The sequence below is a fragment of the Aulostomus chinensis genome, chromosome 1, assembly GCF_037954235.1.
Source record: "Aulostomus chinensis isolate RoL2024-O1b breed Wild chromosome 1, RoL_Achi_v1.0, whole genome shotgun sequence".
Classification (NCBI taxonomy): Eukaryota; Metazoa; Chordata; class Actinopteri; order Syngnathiformes; family Aulostomidae; genus Aulostomus; species Aulostomus chinensis.
The window spans coordinates 25,510,640-25,533,982 of record NC_141320.1 but is presented as its reverse complement, the minus strand read 5'-3'; the positions used below and the strand labels follow the sequence as shown (position 1 = coordinate 25,533,982).

Below are 23,343 nucleotides of genomic sequence, written 5' to 3'. Positions count from 1 at the left end.
ATAACCTCAAAGTGATGCTGACAGTCATGTAGTAAGAGTTGCTAATGAACACAATATAATGCCACAGTAATGGAGTAAAAGTTGCTACGAACCTCAAAATATTGCGACAGTGATGTCGGAAGAATTGCTAATGAACTTAAAATGATGCGAACAGTAATGTAGTGATAGTTGCTCATCAACTCAGTGATGCTTACAGTAATGTAGTAAGTGTTTCGAATAACCTCAAAGTGATGGTGACAGTCATGTAGTAAGAGTTGCTACGAACCTCAAAATAATGCGACAGTGATGTCGGAAGAATTGCTAATGATCTCAAAATGATGCGACAGTGACGTAGTAAGAATTGCTAATGAACTCAAAATGATGCTAACAGTAATGGAGTGAACGTTTCGAATAACCTCAAAGTGATGCTGACAGTCATGTAGTAAGTGTTGCTACAAACCTCAAAAAAATGGGACAGTAATGTCGTAAAAGTTGCTACGAACCTCAAAATATTGCGACAGTGATGTCTGAAGAATTGCTAATAAACTCAAGATGATGCAAACAGTAATGTAGTGATAGTTGCGAAGAAACTCAGTGATGCTTACAGTAATGTAGTAAGTGTTTCAAACAACCTCAAAGTGATGCTGACAGTCATTTCGTAAGAGTTGCTAATGAACTCAATTAAATGCTACAGTGATGTCGTGAGAATTGCTCATGAACTCAAAATGATGCTAACAGTAATGTAGTGATAGTTGCTAATAAACTCAAAGTGATGCTGACAGTAATGTATTAAGAGTTGCTACGAACCTGAAAATAATGCAACAAAAATGTAGTAAGAGTTGCTACGAACCTCAAAATATTGCGAAAGTGATGTCGGAAGAACTGCTAATGATCTCAAAATGATGTGAAAGTGATGTAGTAAGAATTGCTAATGAACTCAAAATGATGCTAACAGTAATGGAGTGAAAGTTTCGAATAACCTCAAAGTGATTCTGACAGTCATGTAGTAAGTGTTGCTACGAACCTCAAAATAATGCGACAGTAATGTAGTAAAAGTTGCTACGAACCTCAAAATATTGCGACAGTTATGTCGGAAGAATTGCTAATGAACTCAAAATGATGCTAAAACTAATGTAGTGATAGTTGCTAATCAAGTCAGTGATGCTTACAGTAATGTCGTAAGTGTTTCGAACTACCTCAAAGTGATGCTGACAGTCATGTAGTAAGAGTTGCTACGAACCTCAAAATAATGCGACAGTGATGTCGGAAGAACTGCTAAGGAACTCAAAATGATGCTAACTGTAATGTCGTGAAAGTTTCGAATAACCTCAAAGTGATGCTGACAGTCATGCAGTAAGAGTTGCTACGAACCTCAAAATAATGCGACAGTGATGTCAGAAGAATTGCTAATGATCTCAAAATGATGCGACAGTGATGTAGTGAAAGTTTCGAATAACCTCAAAGTGATGCTGACAGTCACCTGGTTAGAGTTGCGAGTAACCTAAAAATGATGCTGAGAGTAATGTAGTAAGAGTTGCTAATAACCTCAAAATAATGCTACAGTGATGTCGGAAGAATTGTTAATGAACTCAAAGTGATGCTGACAGTCATGTAGTGATAGTTGCTAATAAACTCAGTTATGCTTACAGTAACGTAGTAAGTGTTTTGAACAACCTCAAAGTGAAGCTGACAGTCATGTAGTAAGAGTTGCTACTAACCTCAAAATTATACTACGGTGATGTCGTAAGAATTGCTAATGATCTCAAAATGATGCTACAGTGATGCCGGAAGAATTGCTAATGAATTCAAGAATGATGCTGACAGTAATGTAGTGATAGTTGCTAATAAACTCAAAGTGATGCTGACAGTAATTTATGAAGAGTTGCTAAAAACCTTAAAATAATGACACAGTAATGTAGTAAGAGTTGCTATGAAACTAAAAATAATGCGACAGTGATGTAAGAAGAATTGCTAATGATCTGAGATGAGAGTCAGGGTTTTCCAAGTTGATCTCCTCCCACGCATGAATTCTCTCTGGTATCCTTCCACTTACTGCGAAGACGAGCCGTGGATGTATTGTCCTGAGCTCAGGGCTTGTCAGATACCATGACCCTCAACTAAATGTGGCAGAAACCCTGCCCTCTTCATTTAGGGCTGGAAGGTGTGAGAGATACTGGGAGCTCATCGAGGCTACGTCCTCCGCGGTCTCCTCAGGCTGGCCAGCACAAGAGGAGACCGCCAACTGGCCGGGACAGGCGGTCACCGTTGTTGTTGTTGCCGCCGTGGTCGGCCTTTCTTTCTTTCTTTCCTTTTTTCACACGATCACAGGGGAGAGCGCGGACGCAGTCCCCCACTGTCAGAAATTATGCAGTTGAGATTCCCACATTTGGCGAATTCACCAGGGTCAGCACAGCACCAGTGCAATGGCTGAGCCTCACCCGGGGAGAACCACCTTGCTGATCATGGTATCTCCCCTGCCAGGTAAGTATGACTCGCTGAGCTTAGGAACAGACATGAGGTCCAGCGACACAGCCTTCTGACTGACAGGCAGGGAGGCCGACACAGCGCCTGATCTTTCCTACCTTGTGCCAATCTGCCGCGTGCGCAGCCCCCTTTGTTTCTCACAACGATGCCGGATGTCGGATATCCCAAGCCCGGGAAGCTCAGGCACATTGAAGGTTCAGGTCTTTCAGAGTGCATTCCAAAGCCTTTTGGGAAAGGCTCCAAGAGCAGTGCCGTCAGCGGACCTCCATCCTTATCTGGAGTGCAAACGGAGCCACAACTTGACGCCCAGCGGCAGCGCGGGCGGAAATCCAGCCCCGGCCTCATGTGCAGCACTCGAGAGTTGGCCTGAAGAGCACGGGATTTGCTCCTGACAAAAGGGGAGGGGCCCGCACTGTTCCTGGAAGGCCATTGCGGCCGCAGGCTGAGGAAAAGCTGCAGTGCAGGAGGAGAACCCTGGTCCGGCTTTGGGTGGAGCAGGTGAGCGAGTGCCTGGCGGAGGCTTGTTTTATTTCCGACGAGAAATGCGGGGCATTGCACCACTCCTGGAAACACTGCAATACCAGGTTGATGCGTGGAAAGAACGGAGCAAGCTCCCGTTCCATCTCCCTGTTCCAAAAAGCAATTTAATATATGGTTCCCGGATAGGGAACGTACCAGATAATAAACTGATAAGAACAGATACTACACTTGATCTTAGCCAAAAGGCCGAGAAGCGATGCCTGTCAGCCACCCGACGTGAGAGCCAGCACCCCCGGTACAGCCAATCCCGGCCGCGGCTGTGGGCAGGAACTGCAACATTTTGGGTGGCGACACAAAATGCAGTGCCATAAACACTACATCTGGCACACTGGTTGTCCCCACTGCTATCCAAAGCAAAGGCAATCGGTGCCTTCACCCTGCTATGCTAGTGGGGCGACTCAAAGTAAAACAAAGCGGTGTTCAAAGCCACAAGCCAGCGACTCATCCTGGAGTCGGGGTTTTCCAAGTTGATCTCCTCCCACGCATGAATTCTCTGGTTCATTCCACTTACTGCGAAGACGAGCCGTGGATGTATTGTCCTGAGCTCAGGGCTTGTCAGATACCATGACCCTCAACTAAATGTGGCAGAAACCCTGCCCTCTTCATTTAGGGCTGGAAGGTGTGAGAGATACTGGGAGCTCATCGAGGCTACGTCCTCCGCGGTCTCCTCAGGCTGGCCAGCACAAGAGGAGACCGCCAACTGGCCGGGACAGGCGGTCACCGTTGTTGTTGTTGCCGCCGTGGTCGGCCTTTCTTTCTTTCTTTCCTTTTTTCACACGACCACAGGGGAGAGCGCGGACGCAGTCCCCCACTGTCAGAAATTATGCAGTTGAGATTCCCACATTTGGCGAATTCACCAGGGTCAGCACAGCCCCAGTGCAATGGCTGAGCCTCACCCGGGGAGAACCACCTTGCTGATCATGGTATCTCCCCTGCCAGGTAAGTATGACTCGCTGAGCTTAGGAACAGACATGAGGTCCAGCGACACAGCCTTCTGACTGACAGGCAGGGAGGCCGACACAGCGCCTGATCTTTCCTACCTTGTGCCAATCTGCCGCGTGCGCAGCCCCCTTTGTTTCTCACAACGATGCCGGATGTCGGATATCCCAAGCCCGGGAAGCTCAGGCACATTGAAGGTTCAGGTCTTTCAGAGTGCATTCCAAAGCCTTTTGGGAAAGGCTCCGAGAGCAGTGCCGTCAGCGGACCTCCATCCTTATCTGGAGTGCAAACGGAGCCACAACTTGACGCCCAGCGGCAGCGCGGGCGGAAATCCAGCCCCGGCCTCATGTGCAGCACTCGAGAGTTGGCCTGAAGAGCACGGGATTTGCTCCTGACAAAAGGGGAGGGGCCCGCACTGTTCCTGGAAGGCCATTGCGGCCGCAGGCTGAGGAAAAGCTGCAGTGCAGGAGGAGAACCCTGGTCCGGCTTTGGGTGGAGCAGGTGAGCGAGTGCCTGGCGGAGGCTTGTTTTATTTCCGACGAGAAATGCGGGGCATTGCACCACTCCTGGAAACACTGCAATACCAGGTTGATGCATGGAAAGGACGGAGCAAGCTCCCGTTCCATCTCCCTGTTCCAAAAAGCAATTTAATATATGGTTCCCGGATAGGGAACGTACCAGATATTAAACTGATAAGAACAGATACTACACTTGATCTTAGCCAAAAGGCCGAGAAGCGATGCCTGTCAGCCACCCGACGTGAGAGCCAGCACCCCCGGTACAGCCAATCCCGGCCGCGGCTGTGGGCAGGAACTGCAACATTTTGGGTGGCGACACAAAATGCAGTGCCATAAACACTACATCTGGCACACTGGTTGTCCCCACTGCTATCCAAAGCAAAGGCAATCGGTGCCTTCACCCTGCTATGCTAGTGGGGCGACTCAAAGTAAAACAAAGCGGTGTTCAAAGCCACAAGCCAGCGACTCATCCTGGAGTCGGGGTTTTCCAAGTTGATCTCCTCCCACGCATGAATTCTCTGGTATCATTCCACTTACTGCGAAGACGAGCCGTGGATGTATTGTCCTGAGCTCAGGGCTTGTCAGATACCATGACCCTCAACTAAATGTGGCAGAAACCCTGCCCTCTTCATTTAGGGCTGGAAGGTGTGAGAGATACTGGGAGCTCATCGAGGCTACGTCCTCCGCGGTCTCCTCAGGCTGGCCAGCACAAGAGGAGACCGCCAACTGGCCGGGACAGGCGGTCACCGTTGTTGTTGTTGCCGCCGTGGTCGGCCTTTCTTTCTTTCTTTCCTTTTTTCACACGATCACAGGGGAGAGCGCGGACGCAGTCCCCCACTGTCAGAAATTATGCAGTTGAGATTCCCACATTTGGGGAATTCACCAGGGTCAGCACAGCCCCAGTGCAATGGCTGAGCCTCACCCGGGGAGAACCACCTTGCTGATCATGGTATCTCCCCTGCCAGGTAAGTATGACTCGCTGAGCTTAGGAACAGACATGAGCTCCAGGGACACAGCCTTCTGACTGACAGGCAGGGAGGCCGACACAGCGCCTGATCTTTCCTACCTTGTGCCAATCTGCCGCGTGCGCAGCCCCCTTTGTTTCTCACAACGATGCCGGATGTCGGATATCCCAAGCCCGGGAAGCTCAGGCACATTGAAGGTTCAGGTCTTTCAGAGTGCATTCCAAAGCCTTTTGGGAAAGGCTCCGAGAGCAGTGCCGTCAGCGGACCTCCATCCTTATCTGGAGTGCAAACGGAGCCACAACTTGACGCCCAGCGGCAGCGCGGGCGGAAATCCAGCCCCGGCCTCATGTGCAGCACTCGAGAGTTGGCCTGAAGAGCACGGGATTTGCTCCTGACAAAAGGGGAGGGGCCCGCACTGTTCCTGGAAGGCCATTGCGGCCGCAGGCTGAGGAAAAGCTGCAGTGCAGGAGGAGAACCCTGGTCCGGCTTTGGGTGGAGCAGGTGAGCGAGTGCCTGGCGGAGGCTTGTTTTATTTCCGACGAGAAATGCGGGGCATTGCACCACTCCTGGAAACACTGCAATACCAGGTTGATGCGTGGAAAGGACGGAGCAAGCTCCCGTTCCATCTCCCTGTTCCAAAAAGCAATTTAATATATGGTTCCCGGATAGGGAACGTACCAGATATTAAACTGATAAGAACAGATACTACACTTGATCTTAGCCAAAAGGCCGAGAAGCGATGCCTGTCAGCCACCCGACGTGAGAGCCAGCACCCCCGGTACAGCCAATCCCGGCCGCGGCTGTGGGCAGGAACTGCAACATTTTGGGTGGCGACACAAAATGCAGTGCCATAAACACTACATCTGGCACACTGGTTGTCCCCACTGCTATCCAAAGCAAAGGCAATCGGTGCCTTCACCCTGCTATGCTAGTGGGGCGACTCAAAGTAAAACAAAGCGGTGTTCAAAGCCACAAGCCAGCGACTCATCCTGGAGTCGGGGTTTTCCAAGTTGATCTCCTCCCACGCATGAATTCTCTGGTATCATTCCACTTACTGCGAAGACGAGCCGTGGATGTATTGTCCTGAGCTCAGGGCTTGTCAGATACCATGACCCTCAACTAAATGTGGCAGAAACCCTGCCCTCTTCATTTAGGGCTGGAAGGTGTGAGAGATACTGGGAGCTCATCGAGGCTACGTCCTCCGCGGTCTCCTCAGGCTGGCCAGCACAAGAGGAGACCGCCAACTGGCCGGGACAGGCGGTCACCGTTGTTGTTGTTGCCGCCGTGGTCGGCCTTTCTTTCTTTCTTTCCTTTTTTCACACGATCACAGGGGAGAGCGCGGACGCAGTCCCCCACTGTCAGAAATTATGCAGTTGAGATTCCCACATTTGGCGAATTCACCAGGGTCAGCACAGCCCCAGTGCAATGGCTGAGCCTCACCCGGGGAGAACCACCTTGCTGATCATGGTATCTCCCCTGCCAGGTAAGTATGACTCGCTGAGCTTAGGAACAGACATGAGCTCCAGGGACACAGCCTTCTGACTGACAGGCAGGGAGGCCGACACAGCGCCTGATCTTTCCTACCTTGTGCCAATCTGCCGCGTGCGCAGCCCCCTTTGTTTCTCACAACGATGCCGGATGTCGGATATCCCAAGCCCGGGAAGCTCAGGCACATTGAAGGTTCAGGTCTTTCAGAGTGCATTCCAAAGCCTTTTGGGAAAGGCTCCGAGAGCAGTGCCGTCAGCGGACCTCCATCCTTATCTGGAGTGCAAACGGAGCCACAACTTGACGCCCAGCGGCAGCGCGGGCGGAAATCCAGCCCCGGCCTCATGTGCAGGACTCGAGAGTTGGCCTGAAGAGCACGGGATTTGCTCCTGACAAAAGGGGAGGGGCCCGCACTGTTCCTGGAAGGCCATTGCGGCCGCAGGCTGAGGAAAAGCTGCAGTGCAGGAGGAGAACCCTGGTCCGGCTTTGGGTGGAGCAGGTGAGCGAGTGCCTGGCGGAGGCTTGTTTTATTTCCGACGAGAAATGCGGGGCATTGCACCACTCCTGGAAACACTGCAATACCAGGTTGATGCGTGGAAAGGACGGAGCAAGCTCCCGTTCCATCTCCCTGTTCCAAAAAGCAATTTAATATATGGTTCCCGGATAGGGAACGTACCAGATATTAAACTGATAAGAACAGATACTACACTTGATCTTAGCCAAAAGGCCGAGAAGCGATGCCTGTCAGCCACCCGACGTGAGAGCCAGCACCCCCGGTACAGCCAATCCCGGCCGCGGCTGTGGGCAGGAACTGCAACATTTTGGGTGGCGACACAAAATGCAGTGCCATAAACACTACATCTGGCACACTGGTTGTCCCCACTGCTATCCAAAGCAAAGGCAATCGGTGCCTTCACCCTGCTATGCTAGTGGGGCGACTCAAAGTAAAACAAAGCGGTGTTCAAAGCCACAAGCCAGCGACTCATCCTGGAGTCGGGGTTTTCCAAGTTGATCTCCTCCCACGCATGAATTCTCTGGTATCATTCCACTTACTGCGAAGACGAGCCGTGGATGTATTGTCCTGAGCTCAGGGCTTGTCAGATACCATGACCCTCAACTAAATGTGGCAGAAACCCTGCCCTCTTCATTTAGGGCTGGAAGGTGTGAGAGATACTGGGAGCTCATCGAGGCTACGTCCTCCGCGGTCTCCTCAGGCTGGCCAGCACAAGAGGAGACCGCCAACTGGCCGGGACAGGCGGTCACCGTTGTTGTTGTTGCCGCCGTGGTCGGCCTTTCTTTCTTTCTTTCCTTTTTTCACACGATCACAGGGGAGAGCGCGGACGCAGTCCCCCACTGTCAGAAATTATGCAGTTGAGATTCCCACATTTGGCGAATTCACCAGGGTCAGCACAGCCCCAGTGCAATGGCTGAGCCTCACCCGGGGAGAACCACCTTGCTGATCATGGCATCTCCCCTGCCAGGTAAGTATGACTCGCTGAGCTTAGGAACAGACATGAGCTCCAGGGACACAGCCTTCTGACTGACAGGCAGGGAGGCCGACACAGCGCCTGATCTTTCCTACCTTGTGCCAATCTGCCGCGTGCGCGGCCCCCTTTGTTTCTCACAACGATGCCGGATGTCGGATATCCCAAGCCCGGGAAGCTCAGGCACATTGAAGGTTCAGGTCTTTCAGAGTGCATTCCAAAGCCTTTTGGGAAAGGCTCCGAGAGCAGTGCCGTCAGCGGACCTCCATCCTTATCTGGAGTGCAAACGGAGCCACAACTTGACGCCCAGCGGCAGCGCGGGCGGAAATCCAGCCCCGGCCTCATGTGCAGCACTCGAGAGTTGGCCTGAAGAGCACGGGATTTGCTCCTGACAAAAGGGGAGGGGCCCGCACTGTTCCTGGAAGGCCATTGCGGCCGCAGGCTGAGGAAAAGCTGCAGTGCAGGAGGAGAACCCTGGTCCGGTTTTGGGTGGAGCAGGTGAGCGAGTGCCTGGCGGAGGCTTGTTTTATTTCCGACGAGAAATGCGGGGCATTGCACCACTCCTGGAAACACTGCAATACCAGGTTGATGCGTGGAAAGGACGGAGCAAGCTCCCGTTCCATCTCCCTGTTCCAAAAAGCAATTTAATATATGGTTCCCGGATAGGGAACGTACCAGATATTAAACTGACAAGAACAGATACTACACTTGATCTTAGCCAAAAGGCCGAGAAGCGATGCCTGTCAGCCACCCGACGTGAGAGCCAGCACCCCCGGTACAGCCAATCCCGGCCGCGGCTGTGGGCAGGAACTGCAACATTTTGGGTGGCGACACAAAATGCAGTGCCATAAACACTACATCTGGCACACTGGTTGTCCCCACTGCTATCCAAAGCAAAGGCAATCGGTGCCTTCACCCTGCTATGCTAGTGGGGCGACTCAAAGTAAAACAAAGCGGTGTTCAAAGCCACAAGCCAGCGACTCATCCTGGAGTCGGGGTTTTCCAAGTTGATCTCCTCCCACGCATGAATTCTCTGGTATCATTCCACTTACTGCGAAGACGAGCCGTGGATGTATTGTCCTGAGCTCAGGGCTTGTCAGATACCATGACCCTCAACTAAATGTGGCAGAAACCCTGCCCTCTTCATTTAGGGCTGGAAGGTGTGAGAGATACTGGGAGCTCATCGAGGCTACGTCCTCCGCGGTCTCCTCAGGCTGGCCAGCACAAGAGGAGACCGCCAACTGGCCGGGACAGGCGGTCACCGTTGTTGTTGTTGCCGCCGTGGTCGGCCTTTCTTTCTTTCTTTCCTTTTTTCACACGATCACAGGGGAGAGCGCGGACGCAGTCCCCCACTGTCAGAAATTATGCAGTTGAGATTCCCACATTTGGCGAATTCACCAGGGTCAGCACAGCCCCAGTGCAATGGCTGAGCCTCACCCGGGGAGAACCACCTTGCTGATCATGGTATCTCCCCTGCCAGGTAAGTATGACTCGCTGAGCTTAGGAACAGACATGAGCTCCAGGGACACAGCCTTCTGACTGACAGGCAGGGAGGCCGACACAGCGCCTGATCTTTCCTACCTTGTGCCAATCTGCCGCGTGCGCAGCCCCCTTTGTTTCTCACAACGATGCCGGATGTCGGATATCCCAAGCCCGGGAAGCTCAGGCACATTGAAGGTTCAGGTCTTTCAGAGTGCATTCCAAAGCCTTTTGGGAAAGGCTCCGAGAGCAGTGCCGTCAGCGGACCTCCATCCTTATCTGGAGTGCAAACGGAGCCACAACTTGACGCCCAGCGGCAGCGCGGGCGGAAATCCAGCCCCGGCCTCATGTGCAGCACTCGAGAGTTGGCCTGAAGAGCACGGGATTTGCTCCTGACAAAAGGGGAGGGGCCCGCACTGTTCCTGGAAGGCCATTGCGGCCGCAGGCTGAGGAAAAGCTGCAGTGCAGGAGGAGAACCCTGGTCCGGCTTTGGGTGGAGCAGGTGAGCGAGTGCCTGGCGGAGGCTTGTTTTATTTCCGACGAGAAATGCGGGGCATTGCACCACTCCTGGAAACACTGCAATACCAGGTTGATGCGTGGAAAGGACGGAGCAAGCTCCCGTTCCATCTCCCTGTTCCAAAAAGCAATTTAATATATGGTTCCCGGATAGGGAACGTACCAGATATTAAACTGATAAGAACAGATACTACACTTGATCTTAGCCAAAAGGCCGAGAAGCGATGCCTGTCAGCCACCCGACGTGAGAGCCAGCACCCCCGGTACAGCCAATCCCGGCCGCGGCTGTGGGCAGGAACTGCAACATTTTGGGTGGCGACACAAAATGCAGTGCCATAAACACTACATCTGGCACACTGGTTGTCCCCACTGCTATCCAAAGCAAAGGCAATCGGTGCCTTCACCCTGCTATGCTAGTGGGGCGACTCAAAGTAAAACAAAGCGGTGTTCAAAGCCACAAGCCAGCGACTCATCCTGGAGTCGGGGTTTTCCAAGTTGATCTCCTCCCACGCATGAATTCTCTGGTATCATTCCACTTACTGCGAAGACGAGCCGTGGATGTATTGTCCTGAGCTCAGGGCTTGTCAGATACCATGACCCTCAACTAAATGTGGCAGAAACCCTGCCCTCTTCATTTAGGGCTGGAAGGTGTGAGAGATACTGGGAGCTCATCGAGGCTACGTCCTCCGCGGTCTCCTCAGGCTGGCCAGCACAAGAGGAGACCGCCAACTGGCCGGGACAGGCGGTCACCGTTGTTGTTGTTGCCGCCGTGGTCGGCCTTTCTTTCTTTCTTTCCTTTTTTCACACGATCACAGGGGAGAGCGCGGACGCAGTCCCCCACTGTCAGAAATTATGCAGTTGAGATTCCCACATTTGGCGAATTCACCAGGGTCAGCACAGCCCCAGTGCAATGGCTGAGCCTCACCCGGGGAGAACCACCTTGCTGATCATGGTATCTCCCCTGCCAGGTAAGTATGACTCGCTGAGCTTAGGAACAGACATGAGCTCCAGGGACACAGCCTTCTGACTGACAGGCAGGGAGGCCGACACAGCGCCTGATCTTTCCTACCTTGTGCCAATCTGCCGCGTGCGCAGCCCCCTTTGTTTCTCACAACGATGCCGGATGTCGGATATCCCAAGCCCGGGAAGCTCAGGCACATTGAAGGTTCAGGTCTTTCAGAGTGCATTCCAAAGCCTTTTGGGAAAGGCTCCGAGAGCAGTGCCGTCAGCGGACCTCCATCCTTATCTGGAGTGCAAACGGAGCCACAACTTGACGCCCAGCGGCAGCGCGGGCGGAAATCCAGCCCCGGCCTCATGTGCAGGACTCGAGAGTTGGCCTGAAGAGCACGGGATTTGCTCCTGACAAAAGGGGAGGGGCCCGCACTGTTCCTGGAAGGCCATTGCGGCCGCAGGCTGAGGAAAAGCTGCAGTGCAGGAGGAGAACCCTGGTCCGGCTTTGGGTGGAGCAGGTGAGCGAGTGCCTGGCGGAGGCTTGTTTTATTTCCGACGAGAAATGCGGGGCATTGCACCACTCCTGGAAACACTGCAATACCAGGTTGATGCGTGGAAAGGACGGAGCAAGCTCCCGTTCCATCTCCCTGTTCCAAAAAGCAATTTAATATATGGTTCCCGGATAGGGAACGTACCAGATATTAAACTGATAAGAACAGATACTACACTTGATCTTAGCCAAAAGGCCGAGAAGCGATGCCTGTCAGCCACCCGACGTGAGAGCCAGCACCCCCGGTACAGCCAATCCCGGCCGCGGCTGTGGGCAGGAACTGCAACATTTTGGGTGGCGACACAAAATGCAGTGCCATAAACACTACATCTGGCACACTGGTTGTCCCCACTGCTATCCAAAGCAAAGGCAATCGGTGCCTTCACCCTGCTATGCTAGTGGGGCGACTCAAAGTAAAACAAAGCGGTGTTCAAAGCCACAAGCCAGCGACTCATCCTGGAGTCGGGGTTTTCCAAGTTGATCTCCTCCCACGCATGAATTCTCTGGTATCATTCCACTTACTGCGAAGACGAGCCGTGGATGTATTGTCCTGAGCTCAGGGCTTGTCAGATACCATGACCCTCAACTAAATGTGGCAGAAACCCTGCCCTCTTCATTTAGGGCTGGAAGGTGTGAGAGATACTGGGAGCTCATCGAGGCTACGTCCTCCGCGGTCTCCTCAGGCTGGCCAGCACAAGAGGAGACCGCCAACTGGCCGGGACAGGCGGTCACCGTTGTTGTTGTTGCCGCCGTGGTCGGCCTTTCTTTCTTTCTTTCCTTTTTTCACACGATCACAGGGGAGAGCGCGGACGCAGTCCCCCACTGTCAGAAATTATGCAGTTGAGATTCCCACATTTGGCGAATTCACCAGGGTCAGCACAGCCCCAGTGCAATGGCTGAGCCTCACCCGGGGAGAACCACCTTGCTGATCATGGCATCTCCCCTGCCAGGTAAGTATGACTCGCTGAGCTTAGGAACAGACATGAGCTCCAGGGACACAGCCTTCTGACTGACAGGCAGGGAGGCCGACACAGCGCCTGATCTTTCCTACCTTGTGCCAATCTGCCGCGTGCGCGGCCCCCTTTGTTTCTCACAACGATGCCGGATGTCGGATATCCCAAGCCCGGGAAGCTCAGGCACATTGAAGGTTCAGGTCTTTCAGAGTGCATTCCAAAGCCTTTTGGGAAAGGCTCCGAGAGCAGTGCCGTCAGCGGACCTCCATCCTTATCTGGAGTGCAAACGGAGCCACAACTTGACGCCCAGCGGCAGCGCGGGCGGAAATCCAGCCCCGGCCTCATGTGCAGCACTCGAGAGTTGGCCTGAAGAGCACGGGATTTGCTCCTGACAAAAGGGGAGGGGCCCGCACTGTTCCTGGAAGGCCATTGCGGCCGCAGGCTGAGGAAAAGCTGCAGTGCAGGAGGAGAACCCTGGTCCGGTTTTGGGTGGAGCAGGTGAGCGAGTGCCTGGCGGAGGCTTGTTTTATTTCCGACGAGAAATGCGGGGCATTGCACCACTCCTGGAAACACTGCAATACCAGGTTGATGCGTGGAAAGGACGGAGCAAGCTCCCGTTCCATCTCCCTGTTCCAAAAAGCAATTTAATATATGGTTCCCGGATAGGGAACGTACCAGATATTAAACTGACAAGAACAGATACTACACTTGATCTTAGCCAAAAGGCCGAGAAGCGATGCCTGTCAGCCACCCGACGTGAGAGCCAGCACCCCCGGTACAGCCAATCCCGGCCGCGGCTGTGGGCAGGAACTGCAACATTTTGGGTGGCGACACAAAATGCAGTGCCATAAACACTACATCTGGCACACTGGTTGTCCCCACTGCTATCCAAAGCAAAGGCAATCGGTGCCTTCACCCTGCTATGCTAGTGGGGCGACTCAAAGTAAAACAAAGCGGTGTTCAAAGCCACAAGCCAGCGACTCATCCTGGAGTCGGGGTTTTCCAAGTTGATCTCCTCCCACGCATGAATTCTCTGGTATCATTCCACTTACTGCGAAGACGAGCCGTGGATGTATTGTCCTGAGCTCAGGGCTTTTCAGATACCATGACCCTCAACTAAATGTGGCAGAAACCCTGCCCTCTTCATTTAGGGCTGGAAGGTGTGAGAGATACTGGGAGCTCATCGAGGCTACGTCCTCCGCGGTCTCCTCAGGCTGGCCAGCACAAGAGGAGACCGCCAACTGGCCGGGACAGGCGGTCACCGTTGTAGTTGTTGCCGCCGTGGTCGTCCTTTCTTTCTTTCTTTCCTTTTTTCACACGATCACAGGGGAGAGCGCGGACGCAGTCCCCCACTGTCAGAAATTATGCAGTTGACATTCCCACATTTGGGGAATTCACCAGGGTCAGCACAGCCCCAGTGCAATGGCTGAGCCTCACCCGGGGAGAACCACCTTGCTGATCATGGTATCTCCCCTGCCAGGTAAGTATGACTCGCTGAGCTTAGGAACAGACATGAGCTCCAGGGACACAGCCTTCTGACTGACAGGCAGGGAGGCCGACACAGCGCCTGATCTTTCCTACCTTGTGCCAATCTGCCGCGTGCGCAGCCCCCTTTGTTTCTCACAACGATGCCGGATGTCGGATATCCCAAGCCCGGGAAGCTCAGGCACATTGAAGGTTCAGGTCTTTCAGAGTGCATTCCAAAGCCTTTTGGGAAAGGCTCCGAGAGCAGTGCCGTCAGCGGACCTCCATCCTTATCTGGAGTGCAAACGGAGCCACAACTTGACGCCCAGCGGCAGCGCGGGCGGAAATCCAGCCCCGGCCTCATGTGCAGCACTCGAGAGTTGGCCTGAAGAGCACGGGATTTGCTCCTGACAAAAGGGGAGGGGCCCGCACTGTTCCTGGAAGGCCATTGCGGCCGCAGGCTGAGGAAAAGCTGCAGTGCAGGAGGAGAACCCTGGTCCGGCTTTGGGTGGAGCAGGTGAGCGAGTGCCTGGCGGAGGCTTGTTTTATTTCCGACGAGAAATGCGGGGCATTGCACCACTCCTGGAAACACTGCAATACCAGGTTGATGCGTGGAAAGGACGGAGCAAGCTCCCGTTCCATCTCCCTGTTCCAAAAAGCAATTTAATATATGGTTCCCGGATAGGGAACGTACCAGATATTAAACTGATAAGAACAGATACTACACTTGATCTTAGCCTAAAGGCCGAGAAACGATGCCTGTCAGCCACCCGACGTGAGAGCCAGCACCCCCGGTACAGCCAATCCCGGCCGCGGCTGTGGGCAGGAACTGCAACATTTTGGGTGGCGACACAAAATGCAGTGCCATAAACACTACATCTGGCACACTGGTTGTCCCCACTGCTATCCAAAGCAAAGGCAATCGGTGCCTTCACCCTGCTATGCTAGTGGGGCGACTCAAAGTAAAACAAAGCGGTGTTCAAAGCCACAAGCCAGCGACTCATCCTGGAGTCGGGGTTTTCCAAGTTGATCTCCTCCCACGCATGAATTCTCTGGTATCATTCCACTTACTGCGAAGACGAGCCGTGGATGTATTGTCCTGAGCTCAGGGCTTGTCAGATACCATGACCCTCAACTAAATGTGGCAGAAACCCTGCCCTCTTCATTTAGGGCTGGAAGGTGTGAGAGATACTGGGAGCTCATCGAAGCTACGTCCTCCGCGGTCTCCTCAGGCTGGCCAGCACAAGAGGAGACCGCCAACTGGCCGGGACAGGCGGTCACCGTTGTTGTTGTTGCCGCCGTGGTCGGCCTTTCTTTCTTTCTTTCCTTTTTTCACACGATCACAGGGGAGAGCGCGGACGCAGTCCCCCACTGTCAGAAATTATGCAGTTGAGATTCCCACATTTGGGGAATTCACCAGGGTCAGCACAGCCCCAGTGCAATGGCTGAGCCTCACCCGGGGAGAACCACCTTGCTGATCAAGGTATCTCCCCTGCCAGGTAAGTATGACTCGCTGAGCTTAGGAACAGACATGAGCTCCAGGGACACAGCCTTCTGACTGACAGGCAGGGAGGCCGACACAGCGCCTGATCTTTCCTACCTTGTGCCAATCTGCCGCGTGCGCAGCCCCCTTTGTTTCTCACAACGATGCCGGATGTCGGATATCCCAAGCCCGGGAAGCTCAGGCACATTGAAGGTTCAGGTCTTTCAGAGTGCATTCCAAAGCCTTTTGGGAAAGGCTCCGAGAGCAGTGCCGTCAGCGGACCTCCATCCTTATCTGGAGTGCAAACGGAGCCACAACTTGACGCCCAGCGGCAGCGCGGGCGGAAATCCAGCCCCGGCCTCATGTGCAGCACTCGAGAGTTGGCCTGAAGAGCACGGGATTTGCTCCTGACAAAAGGGGAGGGGCCCGCACTGTTCCTGGAAGGCCATTGCGGCCGCAGGCTGAGGAAAAGCTGCAGTGCAGGAGGAGAACCCTGGTCCGGCTTTGGGTGGAGCAGGTGAGCGAGTGCCTGGCGGAGGCTTGTTTTATTTCCGACGAGAAATGCGGGGCATTGCACCACTCCTGGAAACACTGCAATACCAGGTTGATGCGTGGAAAGGACGGAGCAAGCTCCCGTTCCTTCTCCCTGTTCCAAAAAGCAATTTAATATATGGTTCCCGGATAGGGAACGTACCAGATATTAAACTGATAAGAACAGATACTACACTTGATCTTAGCCAAAAGGCCGAGAAGCGATGCCTGTCAGCCACCCGACGTGAGAGCCAGCACCCCCGGTACAGCCAATCCCGGCCGCGGCTGTGGGCAGGAACTGCAACATTTTGGGTGGCGACACAAAATGCAGTGCCATAAACACTACATCTGGCACACTGGTTGTCCCCACTGCTATCCAAAGCAAAGGCAATCGGTGCCTTCACCCTGCTATGCTAGTGGGGCGACTCAAAGTAAAACAAAGCGGTGTTCAAAGCCACAAGCCAGCGACTCATCCTGGAGTCGGGGTTTTCCAAGTTGATCTCCTCCCACGCATGAATTCTCTGGTATCATTCCACTTACTGCGAAGACGAGCCGTGGATGTATTGTCCTGAGCTCAGGGCTTGTCAGATACCATGACCCTCAACTAAATGTGGCAGAAACCCTGCCCTCTTCATTTAGGGCTGGAAGGTGTGAGAGATACTGGGAGCTCATCGAAGCTACGTCCTCCGCGGTCTCCTCAGGCTGGCCAGCACAAGAGGAGACCGCCAACTGGCCGGGACAGGCGGTCACCGTTGTTGTTGTTGCCGCCGTGGTCGGCCTTTCTTTCTTTCTTTCCTTTTTTCACACGATCACAGGGGAGAGCGCGGACGCAGTCCCCCACTGTCAGAAATTATGCAGTTGAGATTCCCACATTTGGGGAATTCACCAGGGTCAGCACAGCCCCAGTGCAATGGCTGAGCCTCACCCGGGGAGAACCACCTTGCTGATCAAGGTATCTCCCCTGCCAGGTAAGTATGACTCGCTGAGCTTAGGAACAGACATGAGCTCCAGGGACACAGCCTTCTGACTGACAGGCAGGGAGGCCGACACAGCGCCTGATCTTTCCTACCTTGTGCCAATCTGCCGCGTGCGCAGCCCCCTTTGTTTCTCACAACGATGCCGGATGTCGGATATCCCAAGCCCGGGAAGCTCAGGCACATTGAAGGTTCAGGTCTTTCAGAGTGCATTCCAAAGCCTTTTGGGAAAGGCTCCGAGAGCAGTGCCGTCAGCGGACCTCCATCCTTATCTGGAGTGCAAACGGAGCCACAACTTGACGCCCAGCGGCAGCGCGGGCGGAAATCCAGCCCCGGCCTCATGTGCAGCACTCGAGAGTTGGCCTGAAGAGCACGGGATTTGCTCCTGACAAAAGGGGAGGGGCCCGCACTGTTCCTGGAAGGCCATTGCGGCCGCAGGCTGAGGAAAAGCTGCAGTGCAGGAGGAGAACCCTGGTCCGGTTTTGGGTGGAGCAGGTGAGCGAGTGCCTGGCGGAGGCTTGTTTTATTTCCGACGAGAAATGCGGGGCATTGCACCACTCCTGGAAACACTGCAATACCAGGTTGATGCGTGGAAAGGACGGAGCAAGCTCCCGTTCCATCTCCCTGTTCCAAAAAGCAATTTAATATATGGTTCCCGGATAGGGAACGTACCAGATATTAACTGATAAGAACAGATACTACACTTGATCTTAGCCAAAAGGCCGAGAAGCGATGCCTGTCAGCCACCCGACGTGAGAGCCAGCACCCCCGGTACAGCCAATCCCGGCCGCGGCTGTGGGCAGGAACTGCAACATTTTGGGTGGCGACACAAAATGCAGTGCCATAAACACTACATCTGGCGCACTGGTTGTCCCCACTGCTATCCAAAGCAAAGGCAATCGGTGCCTTCACCCTGCTATGCTAGTGGGGCGACTCAAAGTAAAACAAAGCGGTGTTCAAAGCCACAAGCCAGCGACTCATCCTGGAGTCGGGGTTTTCCAAGTTGATCTCCTCCCACGCATGAAATCTCTGGTATCATTCCACTTACTGCGAAGACGAGCCGTGGATGTATTGTCCTGAGCCCAGGGCTTGTCAGATACCATGACCCTCAACTAAATGTGGCAGAAACCCTGCCCTCTTCATTTAGGGCTGGAAGGTGTGAGAGATACTGGGAGCTCATCGAGGCTACGTCCTCCGCGGTCTCCTCAGGCTGGCCAGCACAAGAGGAGACCGCCAACTGGCCGGGACAGGCGGTCACCGTTGTTGTTGTTGCCGCCGTGGTCGGCCTTTCTTTCTTTCTTTCCTTTTTTCACACGATCACAGGGGAGAGCGCGGACGCAGTCCCCCACTGTCAGAAATTATGCAGTTGAGATTCCCACATTTGGGGAATTCACCAGGGTCAGCACAGCCCCAGTGCAATGGCTGAGCCTCACCCGGGGAGAACCACCTTGCTGATCATGGTATCTCCCCTGCCAGGTAAGTATGACTCGCTGAGCTGAGGAACAGACATGAGCTCCAGGGACACAGCCTTCTGACTGACAGGCAGGGAGGCCGACACAGCGCCTGATCTTTCCTACCTTGTGCCAATCTGCCGCGTGCGCAGCCCCCTTTGTTTCTCACAACGATGCCGGATGTCGGATATCCCAAGCCCGGGAAGCTCGACCGATGCCGTTTTCAAGGCTCACCTTGTCGCTCGGTGAACCAGCGTGGCCTCGAGCCGCATTAGAATTGCTAATGAACTCAAAATGATGCTAAAAGTAATGTTGTGAAAGTTTCGAATAACCTCAAAGTAATGCTGACAGTCATGTAGTAAGAGTTTCTATGAACTTCAAAATAATGCGACAATGATGTCGGAAGAATTGCTAATAATCTCAAAATAATGCGACAGTGATGTCGGAAGAAATGCTAATGAACTCAAAATGATGCTGACGGTAATTTTGGAAAAGTTGAAACTAACCTCAAATTGATAATACAGTGATGTCGTAAGAATTGCTAATAAACTCAAAATGATGCTAACAGTAATGTAGTGATAGTTGCTAATAAACTCAGTGATGCTTACAGTAATGTAGTAAGTGTTTCAAACAACCTCAAAGTGATGCTGACAGTCATGTAGTAAGAGTTGCTACTAACCTCAAAATAATGCAACAGTAATGTAGTAAGAATTGCTAATGAACTCAAAATGATGCTGACAGTAATCTAGTGAGAGCTGCTAATAACCTCAAAATGATTCTGACAGTAATGTAGTGAGAGCTGCTAATAACGTCAAAATAATGCAACAGTAAAGTAGAAAGAGTTGCTACGAACCTCAAAATAATGCGATAGTGATGTCGGAAGAATTGCTAATGATCTCAAAATGATGCGACAGTGATGTAGTAAGAATTGCTAATGAACTCAAAATGATGCTAACAGTAATGGAGTGAAAGTTTTGAATAACCTAAAAGTGATGCTGACAGTAATGTAGTAAAAGTTGCTACGAACCTCAAAATATTGCGACAGTGATGTCGGAAGAATTGCTAATGAACTCAAAATGATGTTAACAGTAATGTAGTGATAGTTGCTAATTAACTCAGTGATGCTTAAAGTAATTAGTCAGTGTTTTGAACAACCTCAAAGTGATGCTGACAGTCAGTTAGAAAGAGTTGCTTAAAATAATGCAACAGTAATGTAGTAAGAGTTGCTAACAACCTCAAAATAATGCGACAGTGATGTCAGAAGAATTGGTAATAACCTCAAAATGATGCTGAAAGTGATGTCGGAAGAATTGCTAATGAACTTAAAATGATGCTAACTGTAATGTAGTGATAGTTGCTAATCAACTCAGTGATGCTTACAGCAATGTAGTAAGTGTTTCGAATAACCTCAAAGTGATGCTGACAGTCATGTAGTAAGAGTTGCTACGAAACTCAAAATAATGCTACTGTGATGTCGTAAGGATTGCTAACAAACTGAAAGTGATGCTGACAGTAATGTAGTGAAAGTTTCGAATAACCTCAAAGTGATGCTGACAGTCTTGTAGTAATATTTGCTACGAACCTCAAAACGATGCTACAGTGATGTAATTAAAGTTACTAATGATCTCAAAATGATGCTGAGAGTGATGTCGTAAGATTTGCGAATAACCTCAAAAAATGCTACAGTGATGTAGGAAGAGTTGCTAACGACCTCAAAAACAATGCTACAGGGATGTAGGAAGAGTTGCTAATAACCTCAAAATAATGCGACAGAGATGTCGTAAGAATTGCTAATGAAATCAAAATAATGCTAACAGTAATGCAGTGAAAGATTCGAATAACCTCAATGATAATAATGAACTCAAAATGATGCTGACAGTGATGTAATGAGGGTATCTACTAATTTCAAAAAGATGCGAAAGTGATGTCATGAGAGTTGCTTCTAACCTAATAAATGATGCGAAAGTGATGTGGTGAGAGTTGCTACTATCCTCAAAATGATGCTACAGTGATGTAGTGAGAGTTTCGATGAACCTCAAAATGATGCTCCAGTGATGTACTGAGAGTTGCTGAAAACCTTAAAATGATGCTGACAGTCATGTAGTGAGAGTTGCTACTATCCTCCAAATGATGCTACAGTGATGTAGTGAGAGTTTCGATGAACCTCAAAATGATGCTCCAGTGATGTACTGAGAGTTGCTTAAAATCTCAAAATAATGCGACAGTGATGTGGTGAGAGTTGCTTCTGTCACGACCCGGCTCAGAAATCGTGACATCGAAGGAGGGAGACGCAGACTAAACGTGAAACACAACTAATAATTTATTATTAGTAACGCAAAATCAACACAAGGCAAACCATAACGTACAGTGGAGTGTGGTTATCAGTAGTGTCAGTGGTGAGTGCGAGTGTGTGCATGAGTGTACAGGGGGTGTATGTGTGCGGTGTGATGGATGCAGAGAACTAAACAAGACATAACTCAAGAAACACAACCATCGCTCCGACGTGGGCCAGGAGGAGTGAGCGAGAGACAACCGGCCAGGTTGATCGCCTGCTCTATAGCTGGGAGACGCCGGGCCCAGGTGCTCCCAATTAGTCAGCAGCTCCGCCCCATGAAGCTCGAACCTGAGAAGGGAAGGAAGTCAAAAATAATGCAACGCCCCCATGCCCGTGACCATGGGGACGTGACACTACGAACCTCAATATGATGCTCCAGTAATGTAGTGAGAGTTGCTACTAATCTAAGAAATGATGCTCCAGTGATGTAAAAAGAATTGCTACAAACCTAAGAAATGATGCAACAGTGATTTAGTGAGAGTTGCTTAAAACCTCAAAATGATGCTACAGTGATGTAGTGAGAGTTGCTACGAAGCTCAAAATGATGCTACAGTGATGTCGTAAGAGTTGCTAAAAATCTCAAAATGATGCTTCAGTGATGTTGTGAGAGTTGCTAAAAACCTCAAAATGATGCTCCAGTGATGTAGTGAGAGTTGCTTCAAACCTTAAAATGATGCTGACAGTCATGAAGTGAGAGTTGCTACTTTCCTCAAAATGATGCTACAGTGATGTAGTAAGAGTTGCTAAAAATCTCAAAATGATTCTTCAGTGATGTGGTGAGAGTTGCTAAAAACCTCAAAATGATGCTACAGTAATGTAGTGAGAGTTGCTTAAAACCTCAAAATGATGCTGTCAGTAATGTAGTGAGAGTTGCTACAAACCTCAAAATGATGCTACAGTGATGTGGTGAGAGTTGCGAAAAACCTCAAAATGATGCGACAGTAATGTAGTGAGAGTTGCTACGAACCTCAAAATGATGCTAACAGTAATGTAGTGAGAGTTGCTACGAACCTCAAAATGATGCTACAGTGATGTGGTGAGAGTTGCGAAAAACCTCAAAATGATGCTACAGTAATGAAGTGAGAGTTGCTAAAAACCTCAAAATGATGCTACAGTGATGTAGTGAGAGTTGCTACTAACCTCAAAATGATGCTACAGTGATGTGGTGAGAGTTGCTTGAAACCTTAAAATGATGCTGACAGTCATTCAGTGAGAGTTGCTACTATCCTCCAAATGATGCTACAGTGATGTAGTGAGAGTTGCTACTATCCTCAAAATGATGCTACAGTTATGTAGTGAGAGTTGCTAAAAATCTCAAAATGATGCTTCAGTGATGTAGTGAGAGTTGCTACTTATCTCAAAATAATGCTACAGTGATGTAGTGAGAGTTGCTAAAACCCTAAAAATGATACTGACAGTAGTGTAGTGACAGTTTCTGCTTAACTCAAAATAAAGCTACAGTAATGTAGTGAGAGTTGCTACAAACCTCAAAATGATGCCAAAGTGATGTCATGAGAGCTGCTACGAACCTCAAAATGATGCTAAAGTCATTTAGTGAGAGTTGCTAAAAACCTAAAAATGATACTGACAGTAATGTAGTGTGAGTTTCTGTTAACTCAAAATAATGCTACAGTGATGTAGTGAGAGTTGCTACCAACCTCAAAATGATGCTGATAGTGATGTAGTGAGAGTTGCTAAAAATCTCAAAATGATGCTATCAGTAATGTTGTGACAGTTGCTAAAAACCTCAAACTGATGCTACAGTGATGTAGTGAGAGTTGCTACTAATCTCAAAATGATGCTGACACTCATGAAGTGGGAGTTTCAAAAATCCTCAAAATGATGCTACAGTGATGTAGTGAGAGTTGCTACGATGCTCAAATGATGCGACAGTGATGTAATAAGAATTGCCACTAACCAAACAAATGATGCTACAGTGATGTAGTGAGAGTTGCGAAAAACCTCAAAATAATGCCACAATAATGTAGTGAGAGTTGCGACTAACCTCAAAATGATGCTGATAGTGATGTCATGACAGTTGCTACGAACCTCAAAATGATGCTGAAGTGATGTAATGAGACTTGCTACTAACCTAAGAAAGGATGCTACAGTGATGTGGTGAGAGTTCTACGAACCTCAAAATGATGCTGACAGTAATGTAGTGAGAATTGCTACGAACCTTTAAATGATTCGACAGTGGTGTAGTAAGAGTTACTACTATCCTCAAAATGATGCTTCAGTGATGTAGTAAGAGTTGCTACT

At 50.8% G+C, this 23,343-nt stretch overlaps 23 non-coding genes across 23 annotated transcripts; all 23 read right to left on the bottom strand.

Annotated features, from left to right (window-relative positions):
* Positions 1–2,304: 2,304 nt before the first annotated feature.
* LOC147270921 (U1 spliceosomal RNA) lies at positions 2,305–2,468 on the bottom strand. The gene has a single exon (XR_015117016.1). It is a non-coding gene; the product is annotated as a U1 spliceosomal RNA (small nuclear RNA).
* A 542-nt stretch (positions 2,469–3,010) lies between these two features.
* Positions 3,011–3,201, bottom strand: LOC147270920 (U2 spliceosomal RNA). The gene has a single exon (XR_015116399.1). It is a non-coding gene; the product is annotated as a U2 spliceosomal RNA (small nuclear RNA).
* A 585-nt stretch (positions 3,202–3,786) lies between these two features.
* On the bottom strand, positions 3,787–3,950 carry LOC147270919 (U1 spliceosomal RNA). Its single transcript, XR_015116950.1, has one exon. It is a non-coding gene; the product is annotated as a U1 spliceosomal RNA (small nuclear RNA).
* A 542-nt stretch (positions 3,951–4,492) lies between these two features.
* Positions 4,493–4,683, bottom strand: LOC147270918 (U2 spliceosomal RNA). Its single transcript, XR_015117201.1, has one exon. It is a non-coding gene; the product is annotated as a U2 spliceosomal RNA (small nuclear RNA).
* Positions 4,684–5,269: 586 nt separating this feature from the next.
* Positions 5,270–5,433, bottom strand: LOC147270917 (U1 spliceosomal RNA). Its single transcript, XR_015117249.1, has one exon. It is a non-coding gene; the product is annotated as a U1 spliceosomal RNA (small nuclear RNA).
* Positions 5,434–5,975: 542 nt separating this feature from the next.
* LOC147270916 (U2 spliceosomal RNA) lies at positions 5,976–6,166 on the bottom strand. Its single transcript, XR_015117108.1, has one exon. It is a non-coding gene; the product is annotated as a U2 spliceosomal RNA (small nuclear RNA).
* Positions 6,167–6,752: 586 nt separating this feature from the next.
* Positions 6,753–6,916, bottom strand: LOC147270915 (U1 spliceosomal RNA). Its single transcript, XR_015116947.1, has one exon. It is a non-coding gene; the product is annotated as a U1 spliceosomal RNA (small nuclear RNA).
* Positions 6,917–7,458: 542 nt separating this feature from the next.
* LOC147270914 (U2 spliceosomal RNA) lies at positions 7,459–7,649 on the bottom strand. The gene has a single exon (XR_015117106.1). It is a non-coding gene; the product is annotated as a U2 spliceosomal RNA (small nuclear RNA).
* A 586-nt stretch (positions 7,650–8,235) lies between these two features.
* Positions 8,236–8,399, bottom strand: LOC147270913 (U1 spliceosomal RNA). Its single transcript, XR_015116992.1, has one exon. It is a non-coding gene; the product is annotated as a U1 spliceosomal RNA (small nuclear RNA).
* A 542-nt stretch (positions 8,400–8,941) lies between these two features.
* On the bottom strand, positions 8,942–9,132 carry LOC147270912 (U2 spliceosomal RNA). Its single transcript, XR_015117386.1, has one exon. It is a non-coding gene; the product is annotated as a U2 spliceosomal RNA (small nuclear RNA).
* Positions 9,133–9,718: 586 nt separating this feature from the next.
* On the bottom strand, positions 9,719–9,882 carry LOC147270911 (U1 spliceosomal RNA). The gene has a single exon (XR_015116946.1). It is a non-coding gene; the product is annotated as a U1 spliceosomal RNA (small nuclear RNA).
* A 542-nt stretch (positions 9,883–10,424) lies between these two features.
* Positions 10,425–10,615, bottom strand: LOC147270910 (U2 spliceosomal RNA). Its single transcript, XR_015117105.1, has one exon. It is a non-coding gene; the product is annotated as a U2 spliceosomal RNA (small nuclear RNA).
* A 586-nt stretch (positions 10,616–11,201) lies between these two features.
* Positions 11,202–11,365, bottom strand: LOC147270909 (U1 spliceosomal RNA). Its single transcript, XR_015116943.1, has one exon. It is a non-coding gene; the product is annotated as a U1 spliceosomal RNA (small nuclear RNA).
* Positions 11,366–11,907: 542 nt separating this feature from the next.
* On the bottom strand, positions 11,908–12,098 carry LOC147270908 (U2 spliceosomal RNA). The gene has a single exon (XR_015117103.1). It is a non-coding gene; the product is annotated as a U2 spliceosomal RNA (small nuclear RNA).
* A 586-nt stretch (positions 12,099–12,684) lies between these two features.
* LOC147270907 (U1 spliceosomal RNA) lies at positions 12,685–12,848 on the bottom strand. The gene has a single exon (XR_015116989.1). It is a non-coding gene; the product is annotated as a U1 spliceosomal RNA (small nuclear RNA).
* A 542-nt stretch (positions 12,849–13,390) lies between these two features.
* On the bottom strand, positions 13,391–13,581 carry LOC147270906 (U2 spliceosomal RNA). The gene has a single exon (XR_015117384.1). It is a non-coding gene; the product is annotated as a U2 spliceosomal RNA (small nuclear RNA).
* Positions 13,582–14,167: 586 nt separating this feature from the next.
* Positions 14,168–14,331, bottom strand: LOC147270905 (U1 spliceosomal RNA). Its single transcript, XR_015116699.1, has one exon. It is a non-coding gene; the product is annotated as a U1 spliceosomal RNA (small nuclear RNA).
* A 542-nt stretch (positions 14,332–14,873) lies between these two features.
* On the bottom strand, positions 14,874–15,064 carry LOC147270904 (U2 spliceosomal RNA). The gene has a single exon (XR_015117423.1). It is a non-coding gene; the product is annotated as a U2 spliceosomal RNA (small nuclear RNA).
* A 586-nt stretch (positions 15,065–15,650) lies between these two features.
* On the bottom strand, positions 15,651–15,814 carry LOC147270903 (U1 spliceosomal RNA). The gene has a single exon (XR_015116852.1). It is a non-coding gene; the product is annotated as a U1 spliceosomal RNA (small nuclear RNA).
* Positions 15,815–16,356: 542 nt separating this feature from the next.
* On the bottom strand, positions 16,357–16,547 carry LOC147270902 (U2 spliceosomal RNA). The gene has a single exon (XR_015117215.1). It is a non-coding gene; the product is annotated as a U2 spliceosomal RNA (small nuclear RNA).
* Positions 16,548–17,133: 586 nt separating this feature from the next.
* LOC147270901 (U1 spliceosomal RNA) lies at positions 17,134–17,297 on the bottom strand. Its single transcript, XR_015116850.1, has one exon. It is a non-coding gene; the product is annotated as a U1 spliceosomal RNA (small nuclear RNA).
* A 542-nt stretch (positions 17,298–17,839) lies between these two features.
* LOC147270900 (U2 spliceosomal RNA) lies at positions 17,840–18,029 on the bottom strand. Its single transcript, XR_015116422.1, has one exon. It is a non-coding gene; the product is annotated as a U2 spliceosomal RNA (small nuclear RNA).
* A 586-nt stretch (positions 18,030–18,615) lies between these two features.
* LOC147270899 (U1 spliceosomal RNA) lies at positions 18,616–18,779 on the bottom strand. The gene has a single exon (XR_015117220.1). It is a non-coding gene; the product is annotated as a U1 spliceosomal RNA (small nuclear RNA).
* Between the last annotated feature and the right edge of the window lie 4,564 nt (positions 18,780–23,343).